General features: G+C 43.4%; 1 protein-coding gene across 6 annotated transcripts in view; it reads right to left on the bottom strand.

Moving 5' to 3' along the window:
- Positions 1 to 8,726, bottom strand: part of PCMTD1 (protein-L-isoaspartate (D-aspartate) O-methyltransferase domain containing 1) — an 86,421-nt gene that overhangs the window by 54,605 nt on the left and 23,090 nt on the right. The window contains exon 2 of one of the 6 annotated variants that reach the window (XM_025214782.1): positions 1,863 to 1,901. The exons of the other annotated variants lie outside the window; for them this stretch is intronic. The gene's annotated coding sequence lies outside the window, so the exon portion shown is untranslated. The remainder of the gene's footprint in view (positions 1 to 1,862; positions 1,902 to 8,726) is intronic. 6 annotated transcript variants of the gene reach the window in all.

Genomic DNA, 8,726 nt, shown 5'->3' with positions numbered 1-8,726 from the left:
CGGTTCGTAGCGCGCGGGAGGGGTACGTCTAGGAATTCTATCGGCGACGGGGAGAGGCTAGAGATTGATCAGATCTCCGTTGCCTGCTTCAAATGCACTGGGTCCGTGAGGATCCGCAGCGCTTAGAGATCTTCACACAGCGTGACGTCTCTTCCTCCCTTGTTCGTGGAGTCCTCCAACTTGGGCGGAAACCACTCAAGCCTTTTATACGGCTAGCAAGCCAATCACTAGCCGCCACGTGTGAATAATTTAGAACTGGCCAATAATGGGACTCGAATTAGCATACCAATGGCGGGAACTCTTTGCAACGAGCATCCCCTCTCTGCAGCAAAGAAATGCACCCTGCAAAACAAGCTCCAAATTGGCGGGAAATTCTCCCTTGCACCGGGGTTCTCCTCTGCAGCAGAAAACTCCACTGTGCAAGGAAGCTGCAATTTAGCGGGGACAATTTAGCAGTGCCGAAGCGCACACAAATAAAAATCACACCTTTTGGGTTGTGACACCCCACAAACACACAATCACACACTCTCCGAAGGCCACACCCACCCATAACCTTCCCCCAACAAACTCCACACCCCTCCCCAAAATGCACACCCATGCACCTCTGGGGGGAGCCCTGTTCACTGTTATGCACACACATCCATACCCCATGCACACCCCATCTCCCCACAAACCCCATACCCACCCACAGTCCACCACACAAGCTCCCCCATACCCATCCACATCCACACATGCCCCCAGACCCCACAGACACACACATCCACACCCCACCCCCACAAACCCCATGCCCATGCACCCCTCCACCCCCACAAGATACAAGAGTTAGGCTTCATTTTGAGCCGTTATGAAATCACCTCTATTATACACAACAAATGCATAGAAACCAGACACTTTTTTAAAAATAAAACTAAAATATATTATTGTGGATGTTTGATTTTTAGTACAAAATTTGTTTTTGTTTTTTTCCCCAGTTCCAAGGATGGCAAATCCCCTTCCCAAAAGGGGTACTTCTAGGGGCAAAGGGAGGGACTTCCAGTGGCAGAGGTCATGGGTTAGGAAGCGGGACTTCCAGTCCCAAGATTGCAACCAGGGGGCAGGGCTACCTTTATGGCCCTTGACAGCTAGCCAAAACTTATTAAGTGTCCCACCAGCTAAAATAATTGCCTGCCCCTGCAATAAAGCAAAGTTACAGTAAACTAGGCTTACATTACACCAGAGCCTGCTCCAGCTCCGGAAAAAGTCCAGAATCAGAAGGTGCAATGTTTGCATAAAAGGATTTCTCCCCCACCCACCCTTTCTCCTATAAAGGCTCAGAGCTGCACCTGTTTATTAGCATAATCACGTGGCACCATTTACTTACATCTTCCTTTCATGTTCCTACTTCTAATATGCTCAAGCTTGGTTTGTATGCATACATAATCATTTGCAGAGTTCTAAGATAGTTGTAATTAAGTTTGACCAATAAGGAGAGTCTGGAAGTCTTTGTTTACATTAATACAGCTGTTGAAATTAGAGAAACTATAGTTTAAATGTGGTAACCAATAACCAGCAACCTAGCAAATGGCTTCTTTCTTACAACTCTACCAAAGGTGTTTGGTATTAGTTTTCCCCATCTTGATGTTGAAAGTATACCTGTTCCGTGACACTGACCACACCAGACCATAGAAGTCTAATGGCATCTTGTAACCATAAGAGAGTCAAGTCTCACGTAATGTCACTGTTCACACTATCATCAGAACCATCTCTCAGCTGCAAAATACATGGATGTTTCTATTTTGGGAACATAAAAGAGATCCTCACAGAACTGCCTACACGCTCAAAAGCTTGTATTAAAAGTCTCCAGAAAAAAATTACTCTCTTACCTCTACCACCACCAGTGTGTAGTTTCTTTCATAATATCCCTGTAGGGAGTTGGTAAAAAAAAAGAGTAGCAATTAATGAGGTGGTTAATGAGGCTATCTTTGAGGCATTACACCTGTTCAGAAGTATTTCTTGATCAAAATGTGCGCACATTTTATTGCTCATTTTTGGGACTTTGCCTTACATTGTCATCTGCAGACATGTCTCAAACTACTTTTCCCCCAGTGAGAAACCTGCAGATTTATATTTTAACTAAGACAAAGCTATAATTCTGTTTTTTAACAGATACAAGACATTTCAGTCAAATACTGACACCCTCTCTCATCTTGGTGGGGGATTTCTCTTTAAAAGGTTGCATTTTCTCCATTATCTACTACCTCTAGTATCATCCACATCTCCAGGCATTATAAAAACCTTCATTTTGTAGAATGCTTACTTTTCCTCACAGTTTATTAACTTTTTTGCCTGCATGATTCAGCAACCCAAAAGGTTTTATGCACCATGCTATAGAAGTTGGTGATGTATTCTAATCAACATTGCCAAAGACATTAAAGAAAAATTGGAGCACTAGAGCAATATTGATTGGTGTACCACATGCTCAAAAGTGCAAGACCCAAGACCATGCAATATCTGTAGAGCAGCACCAACATAAGGGCAGCCTTCTTCTCCCCAAAAATCTGTAAGTGAAATTCACAGTACATTGGCAAATTGCAAAAATACTGTCAAAAATAAAAACCTCAGCCATACCCCGCATGACACAAGTATTCTCTGGTTATAGGCAAAATAACCCATTCCATTCACACTGCAACTTTCCTAGGAAATAATACAATTCATGAGAAAATCCATTCTGGAAAAGGAGTTCAGGTACACTCAGAAATCACTTCGTATAATTTGACTAATCAAGGATTTAATTTTATTCTGCACAAACAAAACTCAAATATAAGTTACAACTGCATATAAGCATATAAGAGATATGAATAATAAAGTTAAACTTCTCACCTGTTGCACTAACACACACATACACACACACGCACGCACGTGCGTACACGCACATACACACGCACACAGATCAAGTTAAATTCAGTTTAAGGGATATGAGCCTGATAAAGCTGACTGGTTTAAGCTGTCTGGAACAGTTTTTAAAAAGTGTACCTGGAAAATGGAGTACACTTTTAAACTTGTTCCCTATCACACATGGCCACCAAGTATTCTGCAACTTGGGTCTGGTAGGTCCTCCAGGCATCCCATATTGCACTGCTCCCCGCCGCCTCTGGCCATTTTGGCATGTAGCCAGAATTCTACTGGCCTGGCTTTTCCCTGCCCTGTTTGCTAGCACTTAAAACCAATGAGAGCTGTCACACTACTTGTTCAATAAAACTTTTTCTAACAACCAGCTGTGTCCTCACTCCCTCGTGCCCCCCAACCTTCTGGGAACTGAAAACATGGGTCTAAGCAGTTTGTCCCCCTCCTAGGTACTCTAAAGTCAGGCAAGCACACAACAGAGCTCAGTCAAGTGCAGGCTACTGAAGTCTATTTAAACTCATGTTTAGGGGAGAATGGAAAGCAGAAAAGTGACCTCCTTGCCCCCCAAACTCCCAGCAACAGGTCATCCACACCCCTGGAGTCCCCAAAGTATAGCTACAAGTGCTCCCTCCCCACACACTTACCCACTGAGAGGCACTGTAGGACAGTTGCTCACTCCCACTCTCTGGTTATGGAACCACAGAACATCCGTGCTTAAATGATGACCATCTACCTAAAATGCTACATGTGGACCCGTCTGACCTACAACAACTGGGAACCAGTCCACAAGGAGTGTCATCTGGAAGCAGTTCAATTGTTACTTATGTCCACACCCCAGATCAAAAAGGCGTCTCAAAAATACGGCCTGCACGCAAGATACGACCTGCAGATTCCCACCATCTGGTCCATGGAGCTACCCACTGGTCTCAGACTGGACTCTCACATCATATACATCATGTGCTGGACCAGCTCTGGGGCCAGATCCAATGTGCACGCTACCCGCCCCATACAACCAGGGCTGGATACAGGTGTGGGTGAACCGAGCAGCTGCCCAGGACCCAGACAGAAAGGGGGGCCAAAAATGGTGAAAATAATTATCATCATCATCTCTGGTGAAGGGGGGCCCCAATACTAAAAGTTCGCACAGAGTCATCAGGAGTCTAGGTACAGTGCTGCAAGCAACTCATATAGTCCATGAAGTAAGTCTGACACCCCAATGTAAGCAAAACAGGTAACAGACTATCCTCCCCCTCATCTTCACAGAAATTGGTATACCTGCCTCCAAGAGTCATTAGCTGCATCTCGCATGGGAGAAAGATTAATGCAACAGCCACTCCACCAATGCATTTACTTTACAGTCTTAAATAACAAAACCTGTTCTTTAGGACTTGGGTCTAATTATGCAAATTATGTTCCCAAAAGTCTTCACCAATGCAGACCTGTTCAAGAGGATGAGTTTTTCCACTTCCAGTCCTAGGAAAGTCCTCTCCTTATTCCTCCCAAATTAACAAAAAACCAAGTTAGTCAAACTCACATTATTTTGAATGAAACATTTATTGTTTTGTAGAAAGGTATTTTTAAAAACAGGTCCCTTTTCCTCCTGTTAAAATACTTATTTGAAGAGACTACTTTTTAAATTAACCTGGTCAGCCTATTTGATTCACTGGGATATGCACATTTAATTATTTATTATAATTCAAGTTTGTAAACAAACCATAGCAAAAAAACTATGATTCAATGCCAATGCAGAACAGATGTGAGCAGGTGCAACTCTACTGCATCCTGACTACCTTGAGTATGGTCCAAAATACTGAAAAATTCCAAGCCTAGCCTATGAACCTGTTGTGAGCTCTACACAGTAGACTCCTGAAACCTCACAGGACCCATGTGAAAGTCAGGCAGTCAATCTTTGTATATACATCCCTCCACTCAGTCTTTTGCATGCACCTTGATTTATCCAGCTCTCTCTACCCCTCTCTCTACCTCTCTCTCATTTAATTCCAGGGCTCCATACTGATGCAAATATGATTACAGAACTGGGGCCTACATATGATCAATATGATTTTCAAAAGGATATAATTTAGGACTAAATCTATCACATCTTTTGGAGCCTTTCAAGTTTGTAAATTCCTTTACTGAGATTTTCCATTAGTCTATAGCAGGAGTGCTCAACCCTTGGCATGCACAGCCATGGCACAAGCATGACACACCCCACAGGACTCCCTATTGGTTCGGAAATGTGGTGGCAGGGAAGCAGTGGCAATTAATACTACCACCCATTCCCTACTGCCAAGTTCCTATACCCTGCACAGCTGGGTCAGGAGCGAGGTCACAGCTCCTCTCCCCACCATATGGTCAGATTGGGCCCACCAACCTGATATGGCCAGTGGAGAGACCAGACATTACTCATCTGGCCCACAAGGCAAAAAGATTCAGTACCCCTAATCTATAGCAAATGGATACCTGGAGTCTTTTGAATCTTTCACCTGATGCCAATAAAGGATGGTTTTCTTCTAATCCGAAGAATTTTGTGATAATGCTTTTCTTACTTCATGAGTAATTACTGCTGCACCAGGTAGGCTTTTATTTATTATCTGAAACTCCACCCTTCCCTCCTTGCTACACTTTGGCAAAAAAAGTTGAAAACTGAAAGTAGCATTTAGACTTTGTTCCACATGTTGGGTATCTTGTTCCCAGACATTGCTGATATACAAATACATTATCACAAATAATGTACATAACATTACCTTATTTACAGAACAGTAAACCACCATTTCTTCTCTCAAGGAAACTTACATAAGCAGTTTATCAAATTCTTCATTTACACCAACTACATATAGGGTTAAGATTTTTTTCTTTAGTTCATAATGGGATTACTTTTTTTAAACCTGGGTGTCTCTGTTCCGTAACTTTCAGAACAAAAATGCTGTCTTTACTGTTATATGGTATTACAGATGAGAAATTGTCAAGTCTCAATGCTTGCTGCACTGGAAAAAAGGTCTGTCAGACATCTCCATTTAGACAGAAGAATGCATTAAAAAAAATAAAAAATGAAAACATAAATGAACACCGTTCCTTTAAAAGTGACTTCAGAGAACTTGTCTGACTTCAAAGGAAAGGATATTGCAGTTATTTTTCATACAAATGAAGCAGCAAATATTCTGTCACATTACAGAAAGTTACCCATGGAACAGAGAACAGCAGGTCTGTCCCTTCTCATCCCTTTGCTCTTCAATACTAGTGATTATTTGTGATGTACAATTAGCGTGGATCCCACTGCATGCACCTCATGTACTCAAAGTCTTAAATTTTCTTCCCTCCAATCCTAACAAACTTCACATTCTGTATTTCCTAGCGCTCTTGTGAGAACACAAAAGGCAATACAGCCAACCCTGCCTCACTAGGGTTCTCCAAATCAGAGCCTACATTGACAAAGTCTCTATAAAGCTAAGATTAAGCACAGACTGTGAGATGCAACCAAGCCATCTCAAAACAGCATATAATAACTGAGATAAATATCCATTCTTTCTTCTTTAAATGCGTGAATGTGAATCCAACTGTAGGACTGGCACACAGTATCCTTCCCAGTTCATGAGAGTGAAGAATTGTAGCGATATCAAAGTTCTCACAGATTCACAGAAGTTTAGGGCTGGAAGGTAACTTGTGAGATCATTGGGTCCAGCTCCCCTGCTCTAGGCAGGAAAGACTGCTAGGGTCAAATAACCCCAGCAAGGTATGCATCCAGTCTCCTCTTGGAAGAGCTCCAGGGTAGATGCCTGCACCATACCTGCTGGGAGTCTATTCCAGAGTCTGGTCACATGAACTGTGAAGAAGTTTTTCCTTATATCCAGTCTGAAACCTTCTTCTAGGAGTTTATGACCACTGCTTCTGGTTTTCCCCTGGGGCACTTTGGTGAATAGTTGTTCACCTAGCCCCTGAAGCTCTCCCCTAACATATTTGTAAGCTGCCACCAAATCCCCTCAAAGTCTTCTCTTTTATAGGCTGAACAGTCCCATATCTGACAACCTTTCCTCATACGGCTTGCACTTCAGGCCTCTAATCATTTGTAGTCTTCTCTGGACTCTCTCAAGCTTCTCTACATTCTTCCTGAAGTGTAGTGCCTAGAACTGGATGCAGTACTCACCAATGCCAATGCAGTACTCACTAATGCCTCACCAATGCCAAGTAGAGCAGGAGAATAACTTCCTTAGTTTTGCTTCAGATGCATCAGTTAATGCACGTCATTATATTGTTTGCTCTGCTAACTGTAGCATCACAGCAGTGGATCATATTTATTTTATGGTCAAATATGACCCTCAGGTCCCTTTCAGACATGGTGCTAAGTAGTGTAGCACCACTGAGCTTGTAAGTTTGTTGTGGATTTTTCCTCCCCAGATGGAGCATTTTACACTGCACAGTGTTAAACAGCATCTGGTTATGGTCCGCCCATCTAACTAATCAGTCTAGGTCCGCCTGGATTATCAGCTTACCCTGAGGAATGACTGCACTTCCCCAAAGCCTAGTGTCATCGGTGAACTTTGCCAGTGTGCTTTTCACCCGCACATCCAGATAACTGATGAAGACATTGAAGGACACTGGTCCAAGTACTAAACCCTGGGGGACTCCACTGGCTACCTTCTGCCAGGTCGACACAGATCCGTCTATTAGTACTCTCTGGGTCCGACCTCTCAGCCAGTTTCCCACCCATCTGACCGTTAAATTGTTGAGCCCATTGTCCCCTAGTTTTACCTTGAGTTGAAGTGTTGCTTCCCTAAAGTTGGCATCTAACCCGGCCTTCATAGCTAAAGCATTGTTTACCAAAACTGCAACAGTACAAAATGTAAGACTAACATGTTCCTGAAGCAGAATCTGCCTATATATTCAGTGGGAGAGGCTCACTGGCTACCTGATACCAGATATGATCCACCTAATGATTCTCTACAAAAATGTGATTGGACTTTCTGATGACCTGTATATGACTACAAAGAGATGTGGAGACAGTTTAGAAGGCTCAGGGGAGTCTAAGTTAAGAGAACATATTGAAGGCACATGGCATTCAGGACTGGCAAAAAAAGAAGCTATTGCAGGAAACTGACAAGGTAATGGACTATAGAGACCAATCTAGATCTTGATGCTCACTGTCTAAGCCAACATGATCTAAAGAAGAGTATGGTTGGTCAAACACACTCAGCAATCCATACCATGGATCAAAAAGCATGCCCGTAAGCATTAAGGCTAAGGACAGAAGGTCAAAAAGCCTGAGGCTGAATGGATTCAGTCTTTGTAGGTTAGTCTAAACTGCAGAGATTAAACTGAAAAACAAATAAATAGACATTCACTTTTGATTCAGGAAATGTAGCCACATGCCTGCAGTGGCTCAGACCAGAAGCCAGGGGGTATTACAGCATGGCTCTCTGGCATGTAGCCAGCATGGGCTGTGTGTTTGCTTCCTCTTCCTGCTGCCCCCAAAGTCCCTGGGATTTGCAGTCTAAAATTATACCAGCAAGACTCTGGCTCATCACTTCCTCTTCCTACTTCCAGGTGCCTCTGGGATTTGTAGTGCACAGTTGCAGACAGCAGTAAGTTTTTAACAAGGCAGGGCGTCTCTTTACTTGGGGCAAGCTCAGTTTAACCGCCCCACCTTCCCCCCTGGCCTCAGACCCCAGCTGGGGTTTGCCTGAGTGTGCAGTCCCTGCCTCCCTCTCCTGCCCCCCAACTTTCTCTGCTGAAGCAGACAGCACAGCCCAGGGCTAGAAAAGCAGGCTGGGATGCTGGGGGGCTATGATTTAGCTCCTAGTTTTAACTTGAATCTGGATGGGATCTGGGACAGAAGTTCAGTAAAC

The sequence above is a fragment of the Alligator sinensis genome, unplaced genomic scaffold (assembly GCF_000455745.1).
Source record: "Alligator sinensis unplaced genomic scaffold, ASM45574v1 scaffold1007_1, whole genome shotgun sequence".
Taxonomy (NCBI): domain Eukaryota; kingdom Metazoa; phylum Chordata; order Crocodylia; family Alligatoridae; genus Alligator; species Alligator sinensis.
Note: the sequence above shows the minus strand (reverse complement) of the source record. Positions and strands in the feature narration are given on the sequence as shown.